General features: G+C 45.1%; 1 protein-coding gene across 4 annotated transcripts in view; it reads right to left on the bottom strand.

The window, feature by feature from the left end:
* The window catches only part of AFAP1 (actin filament associated protein 1), a 121,577-nt gene extending 106,378 nt beyond the window's left edge, over positions 1-15,199 (bottom strand). For all 4 annotated transcript variants that reach the window (XM_076335884.1, XM_076335885.1, XM_076335886.1 and 1 more), the window contains exon 1: positions 15,134-15,199. The gene's annotated coding sequence lies outside the window, so the exon portion shown is untranslated. The remainder of the gene's footprint in view (positions 1-15,133) is intronic.
* Between the last annotated feature and the right edge of the window lie 720 nt (positions 15,200-15,919).

The following is a 15,919-nucleotide window of genomic DNA, read 5'->3' as shown; positions in this document are numbered from 1 at the left end:
GACATTTAGAACAGATCAGATTAAGTACATCCTAGCGAAGCAGATTTCTATCCCCTGACTGTAAAGGAAGTCTACAGGGAACGAGCTCAGCTGTAGACCTGCTCTCCCATGTGTGGCAAGTCTGGCAGGATGTATCCCACTCTAAGTGCCTATCAGCTTTCACGTGCCTTTAACTTGAAAATCTGATCCCACGTTTACTAAAACAAACGTGAAAAAGAGCTTTCTCATTACAGTAAAGCTATTTAAATACAGTTAGAAAGTTGTTTAAATATAGTCATAGGTTATATTCACACACATTTAACAGTAATATTAGTACTTATCATTTTTATGTCATCTTTTACCTGTGCTTAACCAGTTTTACTGAGAATAGAAGTAAGAGAAATATCTAGACTTATGTTTCCTGAAGTACACATTAACTGGCACCATTGGGAGCCACAGCGGAGCTCACATAGAGTCTCCTTCGTTTCTGACTCACTCAGCATGCACATGAGGCTGCTGTTACAAGCACCAGAGACAGGCAGGACTTGTGAACATATGATGACACTTAGCTTCATATTCCCATTTTTTCAATACAGATGGTCCAAGTAAGTGCTTTTCTTAGTGCCTTGCAAGTACCAATAGTTGAGTCCTAATTTAGAAGTGAATAGATTAAAACAAACTGTTTCTCCTCAGTTAGAAAGCACATTTCCAAATGCTAATTACTTCATAAAAATGCATTCTCATTTCACTCTAGCTTTGGCTTCCTCCTGTCACAGCCTCATCACGGATCTTTTTCTCCCAGCCTCAAAACTCTGGTGTGAAAAACATAACAGATTTGACATACGAATGAAAGATTTCATCCCACTGTCCCAAGAGAAGGAAGGAAGGAAAGAAAGCACTTCTGGCTTGTAGCTGTCACTCGTGTATCAGGAACAACCAATGCAACAAGCCACCACAAACATAATGAAAATCGTTTTAACAAACAGCACACCTATTCCCTCAAGTCCCATGGACAAGCAGGGTAAGGGTTTGCACTGCACTCAGTACCTTTGCTTTTCCTAACCTATCAACAGGTTATAGTTGTTCAGCCTATCAAGTTCAGCCATGTTGATTTAGCTCCAGCCCCCACAGTACACTGAAGAATGCAGTTATATATCCCATCACTACTCTTCTATATCCCACTGCTACTCTTCTACACCTGGACTTGTGCAAAGCATTTGACACTGTCCCGCATGACATCCTTGTCTTTAAATTGGAGAGACATGGATTTGATGGATGGACCACTCGGCGGATAAGGAATTGGCTGGATGGTTGCACTCAAAGAGTTGTGGTCAACAGCTCAATGTCCAGGTGGAGACCAGTGACGAGTGGCTTTCCTCAGGGGTTGGTATTGGGACCGGCGCTGTTTAACATCTTTGTCGGCAACATGGACAGTGGGATTGAGTGCACCCGCAGCAAGTTTGCCGACAACACCAAGCTGTGTGGTCCAGTCAACACGCTGGAGGGAAGGGATGCCATCCAGAGGGACCTGGACAGGCTTGAGGGGTGGGCCCATGAAAACCTCATGAAGTTCAACAAGGCCAAATGCAAGGTCCTGCACATGGGTTGGGGCAATCCCAAGCACAAATACAGGCCGGGCGGAGAATGGATTTAGAGCAGCCCTGAGGAGAAGGACATGGGGGTGTTGGTTGATGAGAAGCTCACCGTGACCCAGCAATGTGCACTTGCAGCCCAGAAAGCCAACTGTATCCTGGGCTGCATCAAAAGAAGTGTGACCAGCAGATCGAGGGAGGTGATTCTGCCCTTATACTCCCCACTGAGACCCCACCAGGAACACTGCGTTCAGCTCTGGGGCCCCCAACATAAGAAGGACATGGACCTGTTGGAGTGCGTCCAGAGGAGGGCCATGAAGATGATCAGAGAGCTGGAGCACCTCCCCTATGAGGACAGGCTGAGAGAGTTGGGGTTGTTCAGCCTGGAGAAGAGAAGGCTCCGGGGAGACCTTACAGCAGCCTTCCACTACCTGAAGGGGGCCTACAAGAAAGCTGGAGAGGGACTTTTTACAAGGGCATGTAGTGATAGGACAAGGGGTAATGGCTTTAAACTGAAAGAGGGTAGGTTTACATTAGATACGAGGAAGAAATTCTTCACTATGAGGGTGGTGAGACACTGGAACAGGTTGCCCAGAGAAGTTGTGGATGCCCCATCCCTGGAAGCGTTCAAGGCCAGGCTGGATGGGGCTTTGAGCAACCTGATCTAGTGGAAGGTGTCCCTGCCCATGGCAGGGGGCTTGGAAGTAGATGATCTTTAAGGTCCCTTCCAACCCAAACCATTCTATGATTCTCTGATTCTATGTAGATAAGCATTGACACATTCATTTCACAAATCTCCCGCCCTGTTACTATTTGAAATCATTCTCCTCTTTGATCAATGTCCAAGTTGGTTGCCCTCTGCTTCACTTTGCCTTTGGTTGCACATGTCGAGTTGCATTCTGTCCTTGAAGGATGGTGATTGAAAATAATCTGAAATGAAGTCCCCTACATAATTTCTACCCGTGGTCTTTTGATAAGAAAACAGACACAAACAAATTCCCATTGGCAAGACTGTGTATTGTGGGACTGAAAACCACCATGCTGGAGCACCTTGGTCTCATTTCTTACAAGGGGGGACTTTCTCACCACTTCTCTTCTAAAGCAATTTGTCAGGATACTGACTCTCATAATCTCTTCTCACATGGAAGTTCACAACAGATGCAGGTATTCGATCAAATACAGAGTAAGGCAAGGCAAAAAAAAAGGATGGTAACAATTATATAGAGGGTAGGGTACCATTGAGTCATGAATGTATGTCAAGTCCAAAAAATCTCCAGTATGGGGCAGACTTTTGCTTAAGAACAAGCATAAACATAAATCATAATTCATATTATTATTCATATTATTATTTTGGGGTAGGATATTTACAACTGCAGTGATTTCACTGGGGAGACAAACCAGTTTAGTGTTTTCCAAGTCCAGCAGCAATGTTGTCATCTTTGGATGATGCAGTTAGATTGAGCTCACCCTACATTGTAAAGTGCCCTGTATGAGTAGATACTGATAGATGGTCGTTTGGAAATGTGTTTGGAAAAGCAGCTATCAGTCACAATCAATACACCACTTTAAATTTTCCCTTCAGAAGTTAATATTTTTAATCTGGAAACTGATAGCAATCTGACCTAACAAGTATCTTAGTAAAAAACCTACAATAGCAATACAGCAAAAGAGTGGTGACACATTATTTCTTACTTATCTTACAGAATACACAGTTCTTGCCTGAAAGATTCTGAAAATGGGTGCACATATGAAGAAGGTAGAAAAAAACCTCTGGGAAGATAAAGAACCTAGGACAATACAAAACTACCCAAATCAATCTCTTTGCTAGCCTTAATATACATTTTACAGTTGTTTAGCTAGCTTAATAATGCCATTTCTTAGCCCTCACATGTGGAACAGATGGGATGTAGCCCTCTGATCCTTAAATTAAAGAACATGCAACTTTATGCTGACGAAGCTTTTAATCATCCAGGACACGCAGTCTACCACCATCAGAATTTCAATTCAGTGACATAATTCCATGGTGCCGTCAGATAAAGAAAGGAAAATAATGGTATCCTCAAAAGCCCAGATTCTAGTAATCTTCACTACTAGTTACAAGCCAGCAGACAAGCTGAATGTAAAACAAGGTAATGGCAGCAGACATGGAAAATTCTCACTCAAAGGGCGCTCTGCTGGTGTTCAGTGATTTCCCAGCGGTCCTATTATTAGGGTTCCAAGTCCTTGATCTTTCTCTTATTAGTCAATGACAAAAATTCACTTGCCTACAGGCAGAGGAAGAGTCATTGTAGGCATGGATGCTATTTCTTAAGCACAGGAAGAAAGAGGCATCACTCTGATTATAACACCAAATTAAAAAATGAATGAAAGTATTAAATGCTGTATTAGGTTTAGTACAGTATGAATAATAAATCCATAGGAAAATGCACTTTACCTGTGAAATCAGCAACCACTGAACATTTATTTTTCCAGGTGGCTTTTATCATTCTGTTCTTAACAGTCTGAAATGGCATTTTCCCCTTCTGCTTTGGACAACTTCCACTGGTGAATGTGGAGTATCTGTTTCCTCCTTACAAAAATCTCATTGGGAAGAAATTCTCACTTTAATAAAGAAACAATGACAAAAGGAATTTAACATTTTCCTAGGTAGGCTTACCTCAGAAAATGTCCATAATTACAATTTTGGAGAATTATGCTGCTAATAACAATTTCTCCAATCCAAGGAAGAACCTTCTTGTCATGCCCTTTGTCGGCTTTCATGTAGTTATACCCTGACAGACTCTATTATCACAAGGTACAGTTGCTCAATATTATTTTGTGCCTTTCTGAACTATGCAAAAATGCTCTTTATTATTGACTGTAGCAAAACCACCCTGTGAAGTGCTATGGTACACACAGAGCCATGCTTCATTCCACCCCTCCCAGAGCTGTTAAGAGCCTTCTAGAATTATACACATACTTTTAGTTGCTTCTTTGCACTGGGTGCAGCTGAACTGCATAGGGGAAGGATTATTTTGGCAGACTACTGTAATGAAGTGAATTGATCCAGGATGGTCGTGTATATATGTATATGTGACATGACTATAGCTGACCCTAGTGAATGCAATCGAAGAAAAGTGCATGTATGTGTGGAGAGTCCCAGCATGTCTCATGTCAGTGAGATAACTTGCACGGCTCTTCTACGCTGGCCTGCTGGGAGAAGAGCGCAGTCTGTAATTTTAATAGCAAACAGTATAGCATTACGTGACACTGCTCATGTAAGGAGCACAGGGCTGTAGAACAGCAGGTGAGATGTTTGCTCCATAGACTGCTTGACAGAAGGGGAAGGTAAGCTAACCCCTGTAAACTGCAGTCCAAAAGTGGTGTGACAAATGACCCTATGGATGTAACACCTAGCATTATTCCAAAAACTAAGTTTCCCAGGTAAAGCAGATAAATGCTTGTTTATCCCAGAGTTTAGGAGTGCTCCTAAACTCATTTGAAATTTTATAAAACTATAGCAAGAAAAGGGACAAGATGCTATAGGATTCTTACACACTTCTCTCCCTCCTATGTCCTTCATTGAAGTGAAGTTGGATTACGGTTTTGTACTGAAATCTCAGGAGTGTTGAGGCACCAGCAGGGCTGATGAGACAGATGACCAGTGTACCAAAATCCTTACAACTTTATTATGTATTTGTTTCAGGCATTCAGGGAGACGAAGTCAGTTCTCTCCTTCCCTCTGCACCCTGAGCATCTGCCATTTCCAGTTCCTACTCCCTGTCCCATCTCATGAAGTCATTAATTTTTTATGAGTTAACATTTAAAGAGCTGCTCTAGGGTACCAAGTGCACTGAAAGTCGCTGATGACAACGTACTAGAAGGGCACACACTGGCTATATACATAGCTCAAGCTATAGCTCAAGCAAGGGAACATTCCTGCTATGTTGTCTCTGGGCAACTTTGGTCCTGGCTCAGCCAGGTGACTGCACCATCCAGGTGATGCCTCCTGGCCAAGAACAGCTCTGCAGTCACACCTAGGAAAGCTGCGTACCTTCATTTCATTTATCTTTACTTTCAGATATTTACATTTAGATCTTGCTCTGGATTGCCCAGATCCTGACTCACAGAGGAAAGCACTTAGACCTCAGCAGGAAGCAGCCCTTCCCTACAGTGATGTACAGGGAAAGGGCTGGACTCTTTCAGAAATACTGCTTCCAAGTCACCTCCCTGAAGGGAAAGAAGAACTTAACTAGTGTAAATGCAAAGACTGAGACTTACTTAAAGCACACTCAAACCAAGCTAAGGTTTGACCCCTATTTGGCAGAGTATTTTTTCTTTATGTGGTTGTTTTTCTTTAAAGCTGGCAGAATGACAACCCCAGAACAGCTGGTTTTTTGTAAGGGCTAGTATATCAGGAAACCTAGCCCAAATGACCCCGAGTCTCAAAGACTGATTTCACCCTTTGCTCTCACAAAGTACAATAAACTCCAGGGCGATCTGAGTTTTCACTTAGATCTTGGAGCCCATAGATGTGCTGACCATAAACCAGAAAGGAATCCCCAAGTGCAAGTACAGCAGAGCTAGTCCCATAATGCTTAAAAAGATATTACTGTGGCAGGAAAAAGAAGTCGAAGGAGTTGAAAACAGTTGAAGAAGTCTAAAAATCCCCAAACATCATATCTCTTCAAGACAGCTTTTGCTTTCCTTGTAATTTAAGCAGTATTTCAGTTGTTTCTTTGGGGGAGACAGTCACGTGGGCCTTCTACACATACCTGTAATTGCCCTTAGATTGTACAGAGAGCTACTGTTTATAGGGAAGCCTTCAGGATAGCTTATTTTTAACACTCGAATTACTTTTAAAAGTTACATATTTGGACTATAAGCAAGAGGACAGAAAAATGAGAGACCTGGAGAACATGAGGTCAAAGGAGTGACAGCTCTCAGCAAGATTTTCCACATATGCAAAATCTAGACTCGGAATTTTGTAAACAATAATAAAGGAGCAGATCCAAAGGGATGTGAAGGAAATTGCAGCGTTGAGAGGCTGTGAGGCTCAGTCATCACAGACAGACGGAAACAGCAGCCACCAAAAGCCTAATTGGGACTTGAGTCAGGTTAAAATTAACTGTTGCATCTTTTTGGCTTGTTGGATACAGTTTGATCCACATCAGCTCTGGGATCAGGCTCAGGACGTGGCCATCACAAGGTGGAAGGTGTCTTGGTGGCTCCAAGCCACAGCAGTGGAGGTTGGTGGGAGGGCTCCTTTGGGGGTCAGAATAGTTGACCTCCTGAGCTGACTCCTGTCCACAGGGGCTCCCGTTCAGCAGAGCAGTGTAAACACGTGCACAACCCAAAGCACTAACCTCACCAACATCAAATAAGATGAGTCATTTATTTAAAGCTGAGCGCTTGCATAAACACTTCTCTGAGCTCCAGGGAAAGAAGTGCAGGAGAGACCAAGAAGCTGCAAGAAGTGAACCAAGCACAGCAGAAAGTCCCAGAGAAGATGAAAAGTTCACAAGCCACAGGAACAGACAAACTTTCCCAGAGAGGGAACAGCTTTTCCTTTCCCCAGAGGACACTTGTTTTGTTTATCTGAGGTTTTTGATGTGTGCTTTCAGCTGTCTGTGTGTTTGGGGTCTTGTTTTCATCAATTTCTGAAGTGAGAGACTTTTAGGTTTTTTGGGTTTTGTTTTTTTTTAAGGTCTCCAACTGTTTTTTTTTCCTTTTAAATGAGACCTTACTTGTTAAATACCCCTTTTTTCAGCAGAACTAACCTTGGAAATAGGATTGTTTTTGTAACCAGGTGGGGTCCCACCCATCTGCACTCAGCGTTATTCACACTGGCCCTCATCCAGAATTTTCCCCAAGACTCTTCAGGGTGGATTTCATTCCTGTTAAGCTCAAAACAAAATGCTGTGGCCTGACCTAGCCTCTGCCTCCTTTCAGCTCTCCCGGTTCTTCCTGCAGGACCCACCATGCACCCATCATCCCCTCCAAGGAGACTTGCAGCTTTTCATGGTCCTAATGCCAAACACATGGTGCAGATAGAGGGATCAGGCAAGGAGAAGAGCTCTGTATATTCACAGAAGCTCCTCAGCCTGATTTTTTTTTCCCCTCCAAGAAGCAGATCTTTTCATTTGCCAGAGGGTATTCTTTGATAATGTTGTGTGTTAACAGAGTTGAAAATCAGTTAGCTCCTAACATTTTCAGGTATTTCTTTTCTTCTGTCTGTATCTCCTACAGCCAGTGACAACATCCAATAAGTATTTCACTCTATTTGCTAGCACGAACTTGGCTTACAAGAATAGATCCCACTCTCCACAAGGGCAATTTCTTTCGGTTTGATCTATGCTAAGCCCCAGCGGCAGAGCAACATCAAAGAGTGGCCCCTCTGCAGCTCAGCTCCTGGCCACCACCGCCCCGGTGACACTCAGCAGCCCTACTTCTCCTTATCTAATGACTCGGCCTTTTACATTACCTATCTTATTTTCACCTCCTGCCATTTTATCATTTCCTCATTGCGGCCCACCCTGCCTGAAGGGCTGAAACAATGTCTTTTCGTTCGGTCTACGCCAGCAGCAGGCAGCCAACTGGTTTGCTGCGTGCTCATGAAGCAGGAGCCCCCGAACAACGACACAGGACTCGGCTCCTGAGGCCGATTCCTGCTGGCAGCTTCCCCTCTCCTCCTCATCCTCCTGCTGGAACGGGACTACTTATGGCTTTGGCCTCTTATAACCCCTCTACCAAGCGGTTGTGCAGCTGCGGTGCCTGGCTGCTGGAGCTCGTGGTCCAGAGTTTCAGCCCCTCCCGGCCCCATCTCTGGCTCGGGCAGAGATGCTGGACTCGGACCCAGGGGCTGATGCCGGCTCAACAGTGAGGACAGTCACCGCTGGCACACAGCGGCTGACAACACCATCTGAAACCACCCAAGGATGTCTGTCTGTCAAACCCTTCCCCTCGGCTGCCAAAATCCTCAGGGACAGCCCCAGCATTTGAAGACAGACGACACGCAGCATCGTTTTGGGCAGGCTCCTTTCCACTCGGGTTTGTTGGTCTCTGGGGCAGGGGTTGAGGGCTGCGGCCGCTGCCCTGCCTAGTGCCAGTTCAGCAGCTGGGGCCATAAAACCTGTCAAACTGACATGGCACAGAGGAAAACCACAAAAGTCATTCTTTCCATAGCCAGCTAGCCAATTCACATAATTTTTTTCCTGACTGAGTAGATAACCATTTTGCTGAACGTATGTCACATTTTATGAGCGTTTTCCTTGCACCTGCTATTGCACATTTCTTACGGCATTTCAAGCTTCCTTGCCCAAATCTGGTACAAGATAGCTTCTACCAAGAATTGGCTGGTTAAAAACCACAAAAATTATAGATCATACCCCACTCTTGGCCATCAGCATTACCAGTTTGAAACTCACGGCCTTAACCTTTTACTTGATAGTGTAACAGTAAATATATATATTTATTAGCAATTAGCCATTTTTCTCAGAAAACCTGTGTGACAAAGGCAGCTCTAGTATGTATCGCCTATACATATACACACTCTCTCTATATCTATCTATATACATCTACATATGTCTGTATATATCATATATACACACAAACACATGCCCATGAAGGAAGTCAGAATTACACACTAGCAATTCTGCCTGTCCCCACTGCTTCTTGCTCTCCCATCTACCTGTTAGCTAGGACTTTGCCTGCAAGGAAGCCAGGCATGACGTGACAACCTGTCACTGTACTGAGCCCTGGAAAGGAAGGCAAGAAAGTTGTACTTACTGCAGCTGGCAAGAAAAGGAGAGCAAAGGAATTTGAAAAAGGCAGTGAACTTGGTGTACCAGTGAAAAAAAAATTTAAGAACACAAAATGTTTTAAATTTCAGTAAACTCCAAAACCAGACCAAGGTCAGTAGGAAAAACCAAACAAACAAACACAAAACAAACAAAACACTTACAGGGTGTTAGTAATGTTTTGCATGCTTAAAAGTGGGATGTTGCAGCTGATCAGCTGACCTCAGCCACTACATTATCGAGAGCCCTAGAATAGCCTGTGAAGGCACACACATTCCCACAAAAAAGAGCAAACCGCTTCATCTGAGAAAGCTACGTTATTTCATATAAGACTCAGAGAAGTCTGAAAACACTTTTTTGTTCCCTAACATCTATGTGTGCAGAAAACACCTAAAATAATCTAACTGCATGAACTCCTTAGTAAAAATAACGCTCGGGATTAGAACGAGACCGGAGAGTATTGACTGCGAAAGGCTGAAGCTGCAACGGCTTGTGAATGATTTGCCAATGCCATTGAGACCTAGTGGAAGTCTCTTCCACTGCTTTACAATCATCATATTTTATTAATCAGCCCAACAGCACACGGTAAAAATTGTAATCTGCCTACAAAGCTGGCACATATGGGAAAAGTCACTCCTGGTTGTTTTATTTTAAACAAAACCTACAGTAGCTCCCATTGTTTGTTTGTTTTTCCCCTCAGACTAGACAGCATGTGGCTTATGAGCCACACTGATAGATGCGATAAAGCTCCTGCCAAATCTGATTGATGACCGCACTAAGAAATGCTGTGAAGGTCACACTGTAATTCTCTGTTTGCAGCTGCTCCTGGTAAGAAATGCTGCAGCAAAATAAAATCTGGATCCACTAATTGCTAGTAAGAGGGAAATTCCCTCCTTACCTTGCCTTCTCTTCTCTTCCAGTTTGGAACAACAGGAATGCCATAAGCATGTGTAACCGATGAGAGACCAGATAAGTTTCAAAGAGATACTTAAATACACTTTAATGGACAAAAAAAATCCACCCACAGTAACTGGCCAAATATTGAGACTTTATACATTTGAAGACTGCACATAGTAGTTTAGCATGAAAGTGGCAAATTAAAGAGCTTTTATTATTTGCTTCTCTGCAAAACTGACATAACCTACCACTACACATTCTCTGTGAAGGAGCGCTATCTCTGATAATGTGAATACATGAATTAAGCTCCTTTCCCAAAATTCGTTCATTTTAGATGAAACAAGCGAGCACGCTCATTGAAAGTGGCTACCAGCTCAGGATAAATTCAGTGAGCCAGAACATCAGCCAGTCAAGTAGGACCCCAAAATCTTGTTTTCAATAAATGTTTAGACGTGATTAGGACAGCGATAAGAGACTTTGGGGAATTCACAAACATGATATAATGACAGTCCCCTAATGAATAATATATATTTAGTGCAACTCATAGCAATTACCTCGCACACACAAAGTGCTGTATTTCTTGGGGGTAAAATGCTGTTATCTTCGAGACATCAGCTACATTACAGATTAAATTTGAAACCACTTGTGCACTCTTTTCTGGCACTTATTATTAATGGATGGAAATATTTTTATTCAGCATTTTGTACTCGTAAAGATTTTGGCACAATAAGGCCATTACCAACATCTGTCCTAGAGAAAGACAGCCTTTATCACTCAGCTCAAAAATACATGATGGCAGAAAGATGCTGGCAGCAGAAATCCCCCAGATGATAGTAAAAAAATCCCACCACTATGTCACCATGAAAGGAATAATGCACTGGGTTTTTTTAAACGTTTATTTCTTTTTCAGTTTAGGAAAGAGATTTAAAGAAGGCAGTCCTATGCAGTTCTGCTTATTTTACTGTCAAACATACACCATCAACTTTTAAGATACCACTATATGTAAAGAGCAGTACCTATACAAAACCAAACCTATAAAAAAAGTCCTCTTGGGAGTTTCTTTCCTAGATTTCTTGATGGACAGTGATAAAATACACAACAGATATTGATTCATCCTTTTCACAGCCTGGTGTATTATTCCAGGGCTACTCTAAGAGAGGTGATCACCATCAGCTCATTTGGACATTGCTGTGTGTTCAGGGTGCTCAGCACCTTGAGCAGTCAAACCTTACTATGCGCTGTATGTCACGAATGACTTTCTGTCAAGGTGGCAGAGGGGTAATGGACGGCAGACAACTCTGATTTTCTGCCATTCAGGATTTCATTTCTTACCATATCCCTGGAAAACAGGGCTTGTGTCCCAAAAGGTTCATTTGTTATCTGCTATGAGATACTCCCCCTTTCCACAAACCCTGATTATGTTCCTGCAATACTATTCATTAGCATTACTAGCATCAACACGTGTTTCATGACCTGGAGAGTCAAGAGTTACTTTTAATCAGAGAGTAAGAGCAATTTAATCTATACACAGTATTTTACAGTGCTGTTGCATATGCAATACAAATACAAGACCTTCATGTAATAGGTAGATGGGTAGGTGTAGTCCGACAGTCACACTGGTGTAACACCTGCACACCGCATCAGGGTCACCCCCATGTGATTGCAGCCGAATGTTTTCCTACCTGCACATAGTGTTGACAGACTATTCTCGGTATTGCTTTATACAGACACTCGACATCTGGTATGATATTAAAAACTTGTATTTGCTCTAAGGCCAGCATAGTAGGAAAGCTAATTCCTCCTAAATTTCAATAGATAACCTTAATAGACGTAGAATAGGAGTACATTTAAGACTTAGCTTTTTCAGTCCTGGTTCAGAGTTCACAGTAACTCTGTAGTCCTTTGGCCGACATCCATTCTTCGATTATTTTTTAGGGGTTTGAGTCTTAAAGTTCAACTGTGAGCCTAAGAACATTTCATATTAGAGTATATTAACCTGAAATAATATCTACTGAGTGTGTAAAACACTCACCTGCCCAGCCCATACAGACAGTTCCTGTGCCAGATGAAACACTGCGTTTGTCAATAAACTGATGAATCAGAGGAAATACAGGGTCATGCCAGTAGCTAGGTGCCTTTCACATGTAAAACAAGTTGAACTGTGTAACTGGAAGGGATGCATGAATTTTTTGAAAAGTTGACACAGTAGGCTTTGTGTGACTAAAACCATAATAATACAGAGTGAACTAAACTGTATGGGAGTTTGGAAGTGTAAGTCCTTGCATCCCACCCTACCACTTCAGCAAGAGATCTCCTGCAAGTGAATATAAAGCACATCCATTCTTCCTCCTCACCCCCTCCTCGCAAAACAAAGAGCACAGCTTTGAACAATGCAGTTAACCAGACGGGCTCCTGGATGCCATACTCCCATTTACTGACGTATCAGCTACGAAACTTTTGAAAATGGCCGGAAATTAAATCGGCCGACTCCAGATTGCATAAACCAGCCCTGAACTGCTGGCTCTTTGTCCTGGGGCAATGTCTCAAGGAAGTCTGCAGTGAGCAGCAGGGCAAGACAATCCCTGATCTGCCCTTACAGCAGGTTCTCTTTGCACCACTGAAAGGAATAGCACAATTAGTCATACGTGTACCAAATACAGCCTGCCCCCATTGAGATCTCAACATTATTTTTTGTTTTATGTCTCTGACAGTATCCCTTCGATTTTGAGAGCTTCGGGAGATGAAAATGAAAAACCTCTCCACTAAGGTTGTAAGATTTTAAAATAGTGTGAGTGGCTGACCTATTGAAGTGTCTCTGCATTTTACCCCTCCTTGTTGCCACTGCTTCAAGAAACACTGCACTTTCAACCCCAAAGATCTTCCAAATCCCTTTATCTAAAAATCTACCTGAGACCCAGGAACTCCACATAACACTTTGAACTTCGCTGACATATTTCCTGGGAAACGCCAAACAGCACCACATATTACCAAAGGCAGTGAATACCTGCTCATTGTTCTGTGTGCGGGCTTGTCACTGCGATCACTGGGTATCCAGACATACAAAGAAAACTGTAGATGCTTCTTTTCAGAATCCATTTCAAATTCTTCTTAAACCCATCTGGTGCCCTATAGCTGCAGAAAGACAGGACTGCTCTCCCTCCGGATCTAACGCAGGATTCGCTCCTGTTCCACCCCAGTTCCAAAAGGAAAAAGGAATTGTTCAAAAGGAGAAAGTAATTGTGCAGCTCTTCCTATGGAAACCACCAGGAGGCATAAGGGATGACTGAAGGGCACCTAGTGCCCATATAGGAGAGCGCTGATGGATGGATCCATCTGGCTGCCAAGCTGTTCCCTTGTCCCCCTGCACCGACCCTTCCCAGAGAAGCAGAGAAAAAGAACTTCATAATACTGCTATTTTCATGAAAGAAAAAAGTGGCCCTGTAACACTCAGAGCAAACAGTGACAGAGCACCTGTGGGGGTGAGATACTAGTTATGGAAAATACCTCTGAGAGCCGAACCAAGCCGTGCTGTGACTTTTTTTTCCCCATGGAACAAAACAAAGAACTGCACAAAGAACAGCAGAATCCATCGGCTTAGGAAGTCCTGGACTGCAGTACAATATTTAATTAGATCTCTCTGGCTTTGAGATGTATTATTTTCTAGTCAGATCTCAGCTGAAAAGATCAGTCATTGCAAAGGTATAATAAATAAAACAGGCAAGGACACACCAAGTGTTTGCATCAAACTGATCATATAGGATCCAGAGGGGAGATTAGCTGAACACTTCTCTGTTCCTGACATCTGTCTTGTCTTGCCTTTCAGAAGCGTGCATTCATTCAGCTACACTGCCCTTCTGGGCAGGTGAACGCCTCGGTTTCTGAGGGATGCCTGCCTGAATCCATTCACCTCCTCCGACTCCAGAGCTTGTAGTTCATAAAGCAACGTCTGCTTTTGGCTGTTTATCTGGCTCTTTTGCCGCCTATTATTTTCCTACCAGCTAAGTCTTTGGCAAGTTTCCTCCCCCCCCCCCCCCCAACAAGACACATAACGTGCATAGAACCAACAAAGTTAAAACTGGGTTTCCAAAAACACCCTCAGTGGAAGAAATCAAAATACGTCGCCGTGAACTGAACCGCCGCGTACCAATCGCAGGCTGCTTTTTAGCATTAACCTCTGTTAAACAGGAAATAAAAAGGAGGGGGTCGGATGGGGAAGCCAATGGGACAGATCTGGAAGGATGGTTCTTTTCGCCTTTGCCCTTACTGAATCCAGGACTGTAACATGATGCAATCTCTCCGCTATGATGAAACGGGTTCAAATGGCAAAGCCTGGAGAGAGACCACCTCTTCCCACCCTGAAAGGCAGAAAATAATGAAACTCTCAGCTGTACAAAGCAGCGGCCCGGGCTCTCCCGGCTGCCAGGCTGTTGCCTTTCCCCGGGAAGGGATGCGGGTTTCGGGATCGCAAACAGGGGGTTTCATTCCGGAGGACCTCGGCCGGATTTCTGCTCTTTCGAAGTCCGGACACGGGCCGCATCGTGCCGCGGTGCCGGGGCCCGGCGGGGAGCCGAGGGGGACGGCGGCCGCCAGAGCTGCCGCCGCCTGATGCTCGGGCTGCCCGGCAGCTTTTTCCATGTGCTTCTCCCGGCCAAGAAAACGAGCGAGACTTCTTTTTTTTTTAGGCTTTTTTCCAGTAAGCCCACAGCTCTGCTAGCACGGGGCTGCCCGGAGCAGCAGCGGAGCCTCGGCAGAAAAAGCCCTTTTCTGAATCCAGCCCTTCCCCTCCCTCTTCTTCCTCCTCTCTTCCCTCCCCGCCCGCGGAGCTCGGCAGAGAGATGCTGCCTGGAGGGAGAGGGGAGCGAGCGGGGGCCGCGGGAGCCGTCCTACCTTTCCGGCCGTCCTGCCGCGGCTGCCGGCACAAAGCGGGCTCCGCGCAGCAGCGGGGGCGGGCGCAGCTCCGGCCGCGGAGCGCAGCCAGCACCGCGCCGCGCCGCGCCGGGGGCGGGGAGAGGCGGGGACGGGGCGGGGAGGAGGTGCCGGCCCGCCCGATCCCGCCGTCCCCGGGCCGCGCAGCCCCCGCCCGGCGCGGGGGGGGGGGGACGGGGGCGAGGCGGAGCGAGCGGAACAAAGGCGGGCGGGGGGCGGTGCGGCCCCGCAGCATCCCCCGGGGGGGGTCGGGGTGCGGCAGCCCCGGCTATAGGGCAGGAGGGGGGCAGGTGCGTGCGGTATCCCCCGGGCAGGGGGGCTCCGGGGGGCGCAGCTTGCCCCCGGGCGGGGGCAGGTGAGCCGAAGTGCCCCCCTGCAGTTCAAACAGCGGCTTCCTGCCCCTGAGTAAAGCGTCCTGGGGGGACGGAGGCTTTTTCCCCGAGTAAATGCTGAAATATTGCCATACCCTAACTGGAGCTTCCGTGCAGTCCGTCCCTTCCCATGTGTGCCCGGGAGATGCTGTCACTCTGGCATTCAGCTGCGGGGGGATAACCCAAAGCGTGGGACTGGAGCACACGGAGCATGTTGCCGTTCATCTAAAGCCACAATTTAAGCCCTTTTGTTAAATGGTGTAAAATCACGCACAGACCCAACATTGATTTAAAACTGGGTTCCGTTGCCTTAGTTTAGCTTGATACAAGCCAGACTTAAATCAAGAGTGCAAGGTGAGACAGTTTATGTTGGTTA

This window comes from Aptenodytes patagonicus, chromosome 4 (assembly GCF_965638725.1).
Source record: "Aptenodytes patagonicus chromosome 4, bAptPat1.pri.cur, whole genome shotgun sequence".
Classification (NCBI taxonomy): domain Eukaryota; kingdom Metazoa; phylum Chordata; class Aves; order Sphenisciformes; family Spheniscidae; genus Aptenodytes; species Aptenodytes patagonicus.
Note: the sequence above shows the minus strand (reverse complement) of the source record. Positions and strands in the feature narration are given on the sequence as shown.